This window comes from Aulonocara stuartgranti (genome assembly GCF_965226115.1).
Source record: "Aulonocara stuartgranti genome assembly, chromosome: 22".
In the NCBI taxonomy this organism is placed as follows: domain Eukaryota; kingdom Metazoa; phylum Chordata; class Actinopteri; order Cichliformes; family Cichlidae; genus Aulonocara; species Aulonocara stuartgranti.
Window position 1 is genome coordinate 38,400,505 of NC_138957.1, and position 13,491 is coordinate 38,413,995.

The 13,491-nt window shown below is 42.8% G+C and overlaps 1 long non-coding RNA gene across 2 annotated transcripts; it reads left to right on the plus strand.

Moving 5' to 3' along the window:
• Positions 1–2,264: 2,264 nt before the first annotated feature.
• On the plus strand, positions 2,265–11,393 carry LOC309699057. Of its 2 annotated transcripts, none has more exons than XR_014274237.1 (2): positions 2,265–4,672; positions 6,036–11,393. It is a non-coding gene; the product is annotated as an uncharacterized lncRNA (long non-coding RNA). The 2 variants fall into 2 exon arrangements; XR_014274238.1 differs by lacking the exon at positions 2,265–4,672 and adding an exon at positions 5,491–5,593.
• Positions 11,394–13,491: the final 2,098 nt, after the last annotated feature.

A 13,491-nucleotide genomic window follows, 5' to 3' on the forward strand; every position in this document is an offset into this window, starting at 1 on the left:
TGCAGTACTGTCAGACTTCTGTTCAATATTTGGGATTCACACTGTCTCACGGAAAACGTTCCATGACTGCAGACAGGGTCAAAGCTGTGACCTCCGTCCCTCGTCCCACTACACAGAAGGAAATGTCGTCCTTCTTAGGCATGGTGAACTATTGCAGACAGTGGATACCAGACTGTTCTTTTCATGACCACATTCTGCGTGACTGTTGTAAAAAAGACAAGCCTCCTCGAATACTGTGGTCCACAGAAATGACTGCCTCTTTCAATGCATTAAAGGGAGTGCTGACCTCCGCCACTCAAAGGTGCTGCCTGAATTGTTCAGGAATGCCGGCCTGCCTGAGGGCAGTAGCAGCTTGCTCTATCATGATAAGGGACTGCGAGAAGCTCACACTCTCACATGACACTATTCTACACACCAATCGCCAGGTCACGACCATTCTAGCAAACATAACTACACAACATATGCAAATCTCACCATAAAAGCGAGCAGCACACCTGATTCGCCAGCACATTTATTGATCCTATGCTGTGTTCTTCTGACCGACAGGATGGCTCAGACAGGCTTGACGTTCATGACTGCATGACACGTATACAGGAATCCACAGCACCACGTCCAGATTTAGAGCAAACACCTATCCCAGACTCAGCCACGGTTTATGTGGACGGGTCCTGTTCAAGGCCGAGTGACAACTCATTTCTTTGTGGCTATTCAGTGGTAACAGTGCCTGACATCATACTAGAGGCTCACTCATTACCATTTCACTCAGCACAAAAAGCAGAGCTCATGGCTTTAATACGCGCCTGTGAGCTACATTTGGATAAGCATGTGACAATTTACGTAGACAGCCGCTATGCATTTGGCGTTGTGCATGACTTTGGCACATTGTGGAGACAGAGAGGATTTAGATCTGCTGATGGAAAATAAATTGCTAAATTCTGATTTTGTTCAAAGACTTTTTCAGGCTATACAGCTGCCATCGGCCGTTGCAGTTGTAAAAACGAAAGGACACAGTACAGCTGACACAGACGAAGCAACAGGTAATGCCTTAGCAGACGTGACAGCCAAGGCTGCAGCTGCATCACAGCTCCCACCTCCGCAGGAAGTATTATCTGTGCCCCTAAAGCTGCCACTTGTTACACTCCCAGACTATTTAGAAACAAATGTTGATTTAAAATTTATACAAGAGCAAGCCTCTGCATGTGATTACACCTATTGGGAGAATAATGACTGTACCTTAGATGACAGAGATGGCTTCTACAAAATCTTAAGGGTTTGATTGCCCTCCCATATTCCCTGATGCCAGTCCTTGCCCGACATTTTCACTGTGTGAGTCATGTCGGACAAAGAGGGGTAATAGGGGCAATAAAATCAAGATTTGTAATTGAGAAAACATCACATGCAGTAAAAGCATATTAGCAACCTGTCTAACATGTGCACGAACTAATGTAGGAAAATCAAAAGCAAAACATCAGCATTTACCACAACCAGATTTTCCATTTCATACATTACAAATTGATTTTACACATATGCCAGCGCAAGGAAGCATCAAGTACTTACTGGTAATAGTGGATCAATTTAGTAAATGAGTAGAAGCTTATCCAACCTCAAAAGAAACTGCAGAAGTAGTCTATCAAAAGTTGAGCAATGAAATAATACCCAGATTCGGAATACCTCACCAGATTAACAGTGATAGAGGATCTTCATTCACATTAGAAGTAATTCAAAAGTGTGCTAAAACTTTAATGACCTGGGTCAAATTACTTACTCAAGTCCTGTGTGAGATTAGAATGACTCAATCTACAGTAACCAAATTATTTCCATTTGAAATAAGACTATTTCCAACACCATGGTCAGCTTCCAGAGGGGCACCGCTAGTAGAAGGTGATGTATATTGCATTGTCCACTGATGTTCACAACCTGGTAGAAAAACTGAATAATAACTATCAGAAAGTTTGTCTCTCTCAGCCTTTCCCCTCCACAGTTCCACCAGTGGAGACAAGGAGACGCATGTTGGAGAAGCCACTAAAACCAAGGACTCTCTGGGAGGCCGCGCGTGTTCCAGCCCCAGACTGTACTGGCAGTGACGAAGAACCAGCATCCTCACAGACGGACAACCTCAGTGGATTCATGCCAGCAGGGTTAAGACCAGCCCAATCGGACCATCTCAGGCGTCGGATCAAGCAGACGACATCTCCGGCGAGCCAGCGCCCGGAACTAGAGCAAATAAACACACACGGGTAGATGACATCTCAGGCGAGCCAGCGCCCGGATCCAAAAGTTACATACACACACGCAATCACTGATTAACACACAACGTCTGAAAGAACAACGACAAGGTACTCAAACATCCAGCAGGAACAGAAAGCCAAAAGTACCACATGATGTCTAACCTGATAAAGCCAGACTCATTTCATCCTGATAATGGAGAAAATGAAATGCCCATTGTCATCATACGACGTTTATTCTGTGTCTCTCGAACCTGGGACCAGGCCAGGAGACGACTGAAGAACTGTTTTTCTTATATATTGTCTTATATATTTAGGTTATTTATCATATCTATCGCATTAACCTTAGGATTTCTCTTTGCTATTTTGTATTGTAAACTGCAACCATGTTCACATTTCTGCAGGTCATATTTTGCTGACTATACCTCATGCTCCATTTTGCAAGACACCTACTTAATGCACTCCTCACGTTCCCTAGAATCAGTAAATAGCAACATAGACGCCACTAATAAACCATTTTATGCACCCTCTAGAACAGGAGCTAACGCCTGGTATGAAAATGCCAGAACAGCCGCTCGTGATTTAGGAAACAGTAACTGTTATGTCTGTTCAAAGGCTAATCCAGAACAGGTAATAGTAGGATACCCCATATCCGGTTTCCCCCTCACTGAGGGACTAGAGAAAATCGGTGGAGATAATGCTCTCTTTAAAGACGCTTTACAGTTGACTCTGAGCCCTCTCGACTGCCTACTTAGACACACACACACACCAACTAACCCTGAGACTCCATTAGGCGAATTATTGAAGTTATCTGATGACACCGCAGGGACCTGCGCCCCAATGAAACGCCCTAAGAATAGGTTAAAACCCTCACTGCCCTTAGGACAGATCCCTCTCCATTTTAATACTAGTATGATATGTCTGCGCAGACTAAAGTTAACTGGCCCAGACACACACATAGATTATACAAAGGATAACTACACATTCTTCTCTGACTCCCCAGGTGCACGCTGTAATGGGACATGGCTAGCTGTCTCTATGGCTGAAGTTGTATCATATCTGGAGGAACACACACACAGTTCAAGTTCGAGCAGAGACTCGATCATTGTTCCCCCAGACGGTGTCTTAAATGATACTGACTGGGGGGAGTTAGTTAAATCACACATGGTCACGCGCCTGACCAGACCAATCCCACATGCTTATTGGTTGTGCAATAATACCCTTAGATTAGCTTTACCTGTTAATTGGACCGGTACCTGTGGTCTAGTAACCGTTGATGTATGCTGTACTTTCATTCCCAATAACACCGCCCCTAACGGTTCATTCACACAAGCTATGAATAAACTTGAAGCATTGCAGATAGAACTAATTGCCAATACAGGTCACGGTCAGTGGCTACATAAGTGGCTACAGGACACGTTTGGAAGATGGAAGGAACTAATTGTAGCCTTTGTAACCGTTGCAGCATGTTTTTGATGATTATTGTCTGTTGTGTGGTACCCTGTGTACGTTCAATGATAACCCGTATAGCTACTAGTACAGCTACTTCAATGTATTTGCAATTGGCACAAATTGACCCAGATTATGTGTCAGATGTTACCAATGATGTTCCTGATGTGTATATTGAACATTAGGTTGTGAACTATTACATTTTATGATTTGCTTTTTATATTATGTTATTACATTTGTGATTTTTCCTTTCTATTTGAGTTATTATTTTTAAAAAATAATAAAAGAGGGGAACTGTTAGGTATTTTAGTACCATGGTAGCATTTACTGGATATTGTTTTATAGTGACATTATGCAGGAAAACTCTGTCATTCAATAAGGCCCCTTTGTTTTAGTTATTTTTCTCTCTGACCCAAGAATTGATGTGTAAGACTCACAGGCTGGTACCCCAAGGTCGAAAATACCACCGAGATGAGACCACTTCCTTACTCCCATCCTCCCTTTTTCTTTATCTCCTGGAAAAGGCTCGTTAAAGGCTAGGTGGTTTGTTTCAGAATTCACTAATGAAAGAACTCTGTATTCTATGTCTAGGAGTGTATTTTGCTGGGATGATCATAAATTGTAGCTGAGCTGATAAACTACACACAGGATACTTCTTTGCTCACAAGGCAGGAAGACGTTTCCTTATTTGGTCTGTACCGGTTTGAACTGGGAAAGCTGACACACGAACCTTTTTTCATCTATATAAACTGCTGTGTATCAAATAAACCTTTGAGTCGATTGGGAAGGCAACCTAAAGCAGTCTCTGTTTTCTTGTTCTCCCAAGCTGCTCCCGAGCTCGTACTAACACGCTGAATGGCATACCTGAGTGTTACTTTAAATAATTAGGAATCTTAGAAGGAAAGGACAAAACTCTGCTTATCGCTCACGCCACGGAGGAAACCCGGGACGGCAATTTCCTTCAATTTTGGTGTCAGAAGTGGGATAACTGACAGAAGGTAAATATGCGTCTTTCATATTTATATAAAGACCTATTATACCTCTCTCAGTGATCGATCCATAAAAAAACGGGATATGCTGACGAAGTTTCACTTAGTGATCCAGAGAGATACACTGACGACTTCCTCAGTCCCCGAATAAAGTAAATTAACCCTTGTGTGGTGTTGGTGGACACAGGAAGTTGCCTGTTGTCTTGAATATTTTAATTTTGTTTAAGTTGCTCACTCAGAAAGAGTGACACAGGAAGTTGCCTGTTGTCTTAAATACTTCTCGTTAAGTGAGAAGTTGCTCACCAAAGAGTGACACAGGAAGTTGCCTGTTGTCTTAAATACTTCTCGTTAAGTGAGAAGTTGCTCACCAAAGAGCGACACAGGGAGAAGTTGAACGGGTCTCACAGACCCGATTACCATACAAGGGTTAAAAGCAGTAAATTAAAAGCAGAAAGACACAGGAAGTTGCCTGTTGTTTTACGAGAAGTTGCTCGTTAAGCGAGAAGTTGCTCGCTAAGTGAGAGTTGCTCACACAAACAAAAATTGCTAGCAATAAATTTAAAGTGACCTCAGCTGTGCCGCAGCGAAAATACTAACCTAAATCCTCCTAGCGTGTAAACCCCTCTGGAAATCACTGAACATGGGTCAGAATAATTCAAAGACCACAGACAGGTCCGATAAAAAATCTAAAGTACCTGTAAAACCAAAAATTAATAAAATACAAAATAAAGTCTCAAATAACGGCTCAGTATAACTCCCATTTCCGGTTACGTGTAACCTACGTCCGCGAATCGGTGAAGACGTCCATGATCACGTATCCAGAACATGCGGGAGTGCTTATGTGACTGACTTTGTTTACAACTTAAGAAGTTCAATGCATTCTAATTTCTTTTCGGAGCCTTATCCCGAACGATTATCGCCAGAAAACAGGTCAGTAGAAATGTTGAATATCATTTGTGATAAGAAAAGTAGTCTGCTTAAAAAGTCCTGTAGAAAATATATGATAGAATGCCGCGACGTGATGCATCAAATGTTACCGCTATGGACAAAAGGAGGGTAAATAATGACAAAGTCGCCGATTTCTTTAAGAATCTAAAGAAATTCCTGCTAACAATGTCCAGAGACAAAAGTGACTTAAATGCAGTAACTATGTGTAAACAGAAGCCTGATGAATCTATCCTAGTATTCATAAAACGCTTTATGCACTGTTGGACAAGCTAGAGGTGCAAATTTAGCTCAGTTTTCCAGCAGCCGCAGACACCCAGAGCAAAAATGAATTTGTGTATTTCATTTAACATAAAGGGTGAAATGTTTGCTGACACTGATAACAGCTTATGTTTTCTCTGCCCTATGTACTGACATGATGGAGAAGGAACATCCTCTGTGTCAGCTGGACCCTCAGCAGAGAATGAACTCAACATCCTTTTTGTCCGGTACTCTATGTCACACACTGTGCCAAAAAAAAACGTGTACAGACGCCACTAACAGGTAATCCCATGACTGGGAGCCACACTTTTGTTTCTCTAAGGTCAAACAGTGATTTTGTTACATAACTCAGACATAGGTTACGAAATATGTCGTCACATAGATCTAACCTACCCTATCCACTGTACTATTTCTGCACTTACGTTGCCAGCTGAATACCAGAATATGACATTGTGGTCTAAAAGTGAGAATGATATAGGATTTATTGACTGTACACTTTATCACGTACACCTATTAAAACACAATAAGCCAGTGTATGTCAAGCAACATCCCATTTCTGCCGAAAAAGCCGCAGCTCTAGATGTCATGATAGGAGATTTATTGACTACAGGAGTAATAAAGCCCACACTCCTGTCAATCCTGTGCCAAAGCCTAACAAACCTGGCGTATGGCGTTTCATACAAGACTTAAGGCAAATTAATGCAGTCAACATTCCTCTGCCACCTCCCGTTTCAGATGTTCACAGCATATTGACATGCATTGCATACACATTTTACCGTGGTGGATTTATGCTCCGCTCCTTTTTCTCATGAAGACACACAGCCGTTATTTGCATTCACACATAGAAATAAGCAGTACACTTGGACTCGTTTGCCCCAAGGCATGATAGACAGCTCTGCTGCTTTCTCAATGGTGCTTCACTCCTCCAGGGCTGCACCCTGATCCACATGTGGATGACCTCCTCCTCTGTGCTGAAAGTGAAAAACTGTGTCAAACTGCTACACACATGCTTCTCCAGCAACTCCAAAAGACTGGCCACAAAGCATCAGCAAAGAAAATGCAGTACTGTCAGACTTCTGTTCAATATTTGGGATTCACACTGTCTCACGGAAAACGTTCCATGACTGCAGACAGGGTCAAAGCTGTGACCTCCGTCCCTCGTCCCACTACACAGAAGGAAATGTCGTCCTTCTTAGGCATGGTGAACTATTGCAGACAGTGGATACCAGACTGTTCTTTTCATGACCACATTCTGCGTGACTGTTGTAAAAAAGACAAGCCTCCTCGAATACTGTGGTCCACAGAAATGACTGCCTCTTTCAATGCATTAAAGGGAGTGCTGACCTCCGCCACTCAAAGGTGCTGCCTGAATTGTTCAGGAATGCCGGCCTGCCTGAGGGCAGTAGCAGCTTGCTCTATCATGATAAGGGACTGCGAGAAGCTCACACTCTCACATGACACTATTCTACACACCAATCGCCAGGTCACGACCATTCTAGCAAACATAACTACACAACATATGCAAATCTCACCATAAAAGCGAGCAGCACACCTGATTCGCCAGCACATTTATTGATCCTATGCTGTGTTCTTCTGACCGACAGGATGGCTCAGACAGGCTTGACGTTCATGACTGCATGACACGTATACAGGAATCCACAGCACCACGTCCAGATTTAGAGCAAACACCTATCCCAGACTCAGCCACGGTTTATGTGGACGGGTCCTGTTCAAGGCCGAGTGACAACTCATTTCTTTGTGGCTATTCAGTGGTAACAGTGCCTGACATCATACTAGAGGCTCACTCATTACCATTTCACTCAGCACAAAAAGCAGAGCTCATGGCTTTAATACGCGCCTGTGAGCTACATTTGGATAAGCATGTGACAATTTACGTAGACAGCCGCTATGCATTTGGCGTTGTGCATGACTTTGGCACATTGTGGAGACAGAGAGGATTTAGATCTGCTGATGGAAAATAAATTGCTAAATTCTGATTTTGTTCAAAGACTTTTTCAGGCTATACAGCTGCCATCGGCCGTTGCAGTTGTAAAAACGAAAGGACACAGTACAGCTGACACAGACGAAGCAACAGGTAATGCCTTAGCAGACGTGACAGCCAAGGCTGCAGCTGCATCACAGCTCCCACCTCCGCAGGAAGTATTATCTGTGCCCCTAAAGCTGCCACTTGTTACACTCCCAGACTATTTAGAAACAAATGTTGATTTAAAATTTATACAAGAGCAAGCCTCTGCATGTGATTACACCTATTGGGAGAATAATGACTGTACCTTAGATGACAGAGATGGCTTCTACAAAATCTTAAGGGTTTGATTGCCCTCCCATATTCCCTGATGCCAGTCCTTGCCCGACATTTTCACTGTGTGAGTCATGTCGGACAAAGAGGGGTAATAGGGGCAATAAAATCAAGATTTGTAATTGAGAAAACATCACATGCAGTAAAAGCATATTAGCAACCTGTCTAACATGTGCACGAACTAATGTAGGAAAATCAAAAGCAAAACATCAGCATTTACCACAACCAGATTTTCCATTTCATACATTACAAATTGATTTTACACATATGCCAGCGCAAGGAAGCATCAAGTACTTACTGGTAATAGTGGATCAATTTAGTAAATGAGTAGAAGCTTATCCAACCTCAAAAGAAACTGCAGAAGTAGTCTATCAAAAGTTGAGCAATGAAATAATACCCAGATTCGGAATACCTCACCAGATTAACAGTGATAGAGGATCTTCATTCACATTAGAAGTAATTCAAAAGTGTGCTAAAACTTTAATGACCTGGGTCAAATTACTTACTCAAGTCCTGTGTGAGATTAGAATGACTCAATCTACAGTAACCAAATTATTTCCATTTGAAATAAGACTATTTCCAACACCATGGTCAGCTTCCAGAGGGGCACCGCTAGTAGAAGGTGATGTATATTGCATTGTCCACTGATGTTCACAACCTGGTAGAAAAACTGAATAATAACTATCAGAAAGTTTGTCTCTCTCAGCCTTTCCCCTCCACAGTTCCACCAGTGGAGACAAGGAGACGCATGTTGGAGAAGCCACTAAAACCAAGGACTCTCTGGGAGGCCGCGCGTGTTCCAGCCCCAGACTGTACTGGCAGTGACGAAGAACCAGCATCCTCACAGACGGACAACCTCAGTGGATTCATGCCAGCAGGGTTAAGACCAGCCCAATCGGACCATCTCAGGCGTCGGATCAAGCAGACGACATCTCCGGCGAGCCAGCGCCCGGAACTAGAGCAAATAAACACACACGGGTAGATGACATCTCAGGCGAGCCAGCGCCCGGATCCAAAAGTTACATACACACACGCAATCACTGATTAACACACAACGTCTGAAAGAACAACGACAAGGTACTCAAACATCCAGCAGGAACAGAAAGCCAAAAGTACCACATGATGTCTAACCTGATAAAGCCAGACTCATTTCATCCTGATAATGGAGAAAATGAAATGCCCATTGTCATCATACGACGTTTATTCTGTGTCTCTCGAACCTGGGACCAGGCCAGGAGACGACTGAAGAACTGTTTTTCTTATATATTGTCTTATATATTTAGGTTATTTATCATATCTATCGCATTAACCTTAGGATTTCTCTTTGCTATTTTGTATTGTAAACTGCAACCATGTTCACATTTCTGCAGGTCATATTTTGCTGACTATACCTCATGCTCCATTTTGCAAGACACCTACTTAATGCACTCCTCACGTTCCCTAGAATCAGTAAATAGCAACATAGACGCCACTAATAAACCATTTTATGCACCCTCTAGAACAGGAGCTAACGCCTGGTATGAAAATGCCAGAACAGCCGCTCGTGATTTAGGAAACAGTAACTGTTATGTCTGTTCAAAGGCTAATCCAGAACAGGTAATAGTAGGATACCCCATATCCGGTTTCCCCCTCACTGAGGGACTAGAGAAAATCGGTGGAGATAATGCTCTCTTTAAAGACGCTTTACAGTTGACTCTGAGCCCTCTCGACTGCCTACTTAGACACACACACACACCAACTAACCCTGAGACTCCATTAGGCGAATTATTGAAGTTATCTGATGACACCGCAGGGACCTGCGCCCCAATGAAACGCCCTAAGAATAGGTTAAAACCCTCACTGCCCTTAGGACAGATCCCTCTCCATTTTAATACTAGTATGATATGTCTGCGCAGACTAAAGTTAACTGGCCCAGACACACACATAGATTATACAAAGGATAACTACACATTCTTCTCTGACTCCCCAGGTGCACGCTGTAATGGGACATGGCTAGCTGTCTCTATGGCTGAAGTTGTATCATATCTGGAGGAACACACACACAGTTCAAGTTCGAGCAGAGACTCGATCATTGTTCCCCCAGACGGTGTCTTAAATGATACTGACTGGGGGGAGTTAGTTAAATCACACATGGTCACGCGCCTGACCAGACCAATCCCACATGCTTATTGGTTGTGCAATAATACCCTTAGATTAGCTTTACCTGTTAATTGGACCGGTACCTGTGGTCTAGTAACCGTTGATGTATGCTGTACTTTCATTCCCAATAACACCGCCCCTAACGGTTCATTCACACAAGCTATGAATAAACTTGAAGCATTGCAGATAGAACTAATTGCCAATACAGGTCACGGTCAGTGGCTACATAAGTGGCTACAGGACACGTTTGGAAGATGGAAGGAACTAATTGTAGCCTTTGTAACCGTTGCAGCATGTTTTTGATGATTATTGTCTGTTGTGTGGTACCCTGTGTACGTTCAATGATAACCCGTATAGCTACTAGTACAGCTACTTCAATGTATTTGCAATTGGCACAAATTGACCCAGATTATGTGTCAGATGTTACCAATGATGTTCCTGATGTGTATATTGAACATTAGGTTGTGAACTATTACATTTTATGATTTGCTTTTTATATTATGTTATTACATTTGTGATTTTTCCTTTCTATTTGAGTTATTATTTTTAAAAAATAATAAAAGAGGGGAACTGTTAGGTATTTTAGTACCATGGTAGCATTTACTGGATATTGTTTTATAGTGACATTATGCAGGAAAACTCTGTCATTCAATAAGGCCCCTTTGTTTTAGTTATTTTTCTCTCTGACCCAAGAATTGATGTGTAAGACTCACAGGCTGGTACCCCAAGGTCGAAAATACCACCGAGATGAGACCACTTCCTTACTCCCATCCTCCCTTTTTCTTTATCTCCTGGAAAAGGCTCGTTAAAGGCTAGGTGGTTTGTTTCAGAATTCACTAATGAAAGAACTCTGTATTCTATGTCTAGGAGTGTATTTTGCTGGGATGATCATAAATTGTAGCTGAGCTGATAAACTACACACAGGATACTTCTTTGCTCACAAGGCAGGAAGACGTTTCCTTATTTGGTCTGTACCGGTTTGAACTGGGAAAGCTGACACACGAACCTTTTTTCATCTATATAAACTGCTGTGTATCAAATAAACCTTTGAGTCGATTGGGAAGGCAACCTAAAGCAGTCTCTGTTTTCTTGTTCTCCCAAGCTGCTCCCGAGCTCGTACTAACACGCTGAATGGCATACCTGAGTGTTACTTTAAATAATTAGGAATCTTAGAAGGAAAGGACAAAACTCTGCTTATCGCTCACGCCACGGAGGAAACCCGGGACGGCAATTTCCTTCACCCACGACATCGACGTCGATGGATGGACCGTTGGACAGAAGGACATTTAGAAGGATGGATGATGGATGGGTGAACAGTCGAATGGATGGATGGAAGGATGGACAGATGGATGATCGGTGGGTGGATGGATGAATGTTGCATGGATAAATGCTTTTATTCCAATTTATAGACCACACTGAAACACCTCGAACCTTCACAGGACTTTTTCCCTTGACATTTCTTCCCCACGGATGTTCTGATATCCATGATCTCACTTTGAAATCCATCAAAGGACCAAAGTGGATACCATAGTGAGCCGGCTCTGGATCTCAGCCTACGTGATGCTGCTGATTTATCTGCTTTTGTTTGTGTAATGAAACTGTCGTTTAAAGAAATCAAAGAGAGAGTTCAGGCACACACTGACAGGATGCTTTTATTCATTTCCATTTTTTCTCAGTACACAGAACTCCTGCACAGAATCTCTCACTTTGTGCCCACTTGGTTTCACAGGTGCGGCCAGAGTGACACAGGCTGCTCATTCTGACTGCTTTTATGTCTTAAAGCTGATGAAACCTGATCACATGATAAAAAGTTGATGTAGGATTGTTGAGGTTTTTGTGCTCATGTTTAGTCCTGTGATGACTTCAAGGAATCATGAACATCTCAAACACGAGTCCGACTGAGAATAAGTCAATGAGCTCAACAAAAATCCTTTGTTCTCTGTGTCGTTTGTGGATCCTCCACTGGAGCTCCTGCTGAGACCTCCTTCCACATGGAGCTCTGAGGCTGATTCTGGTCACAGGATGGAGGACACACCTCAGAAGTGCTGATGGCTTTATATGGCCTAATGCTTTAACCTGCAGCAGAGCTGTGAATAAGGTTGCAGGTGTCTCTTTATATTAATAAAATTATGTGTGTGTATGTGTTAGTCACCGTAGGGAAATTACTCCTCTGCATTTTCCCATTCACCCAGTGAAGCAGTGTGCAGGGACGGTACTTTGCTCAGGAGTTCCTCAGGGTAGTCGTTCAGTGGAGTCGAACCCCCGACCTTCCAACCATGGGGCAACCACTCTACCTACTGAACTAGCCTTGCCCTAAGAGAGAGAGCGCTGCAGTGGAGTAAATAAGCCTGGCCACTAACCATAATGCAGTGCACCTGATAAGAGCTGTGTGAGACTGTACAAAGGTGTAACGATGTGCTATGTCTATACATTTGCATTTACAGTAAAGGCAAACTCACAAAGCTACACTAGTTTCAACTCGTCTTAATCCAAGTGTGCAACATATTATCATTTGTTTGTCTTCAGTTCTAGTCTAGTATATGTTCTTCTTCGTCTCCTTAGTTATGAGTCTTTTCCTGTCCTGTGGTCTGTCTTGTCCTCAGTGTTTTACTTTCAGTTGTACGTGTGTTTGTGTCTAATTGTGTGTGTTCTAATGATCTAGTTTGACCTGCTGTTTCCTGTTTTATTTTGAAGAGTCTGGTGTTTCCATGGCTGTATCCCAATTCAGGCTCTGCAGCCTTAAAGTACGCATTTCAAGGCCGATTACGTCACAGCGGCGCGCTGAAGGCTGTCCCGATTCAAAGGCTGCTCGAAATGCGGCCCTCAAATGCGTCCTTCATTTCCCTGAATTTTAAGGCTGTGGTGGTGTAGACTTCGTGGCCCAACATATCCCAGAATGCATAGCGCGGCGATGGGTGTGGATAAATTTGCAGAAAAAAACGGCGGATGAGGGGCGGCCGAAGAGTAAACTTTAAGTACTGAATATTATGTCACTTATTTATGTGCAAATGTTTAATAATGAAGAACATTAAACATTGCTGTTGGCCACATGTCGGCAAAGTTATGTGACATCAGTGACGTTTGTACTAACTTGGTTTTAAAGCCTTTACTTTAAAATATACGCCGTTCAATAGCTGAGCTTCATCTCACAGAGAATGATCAAAGC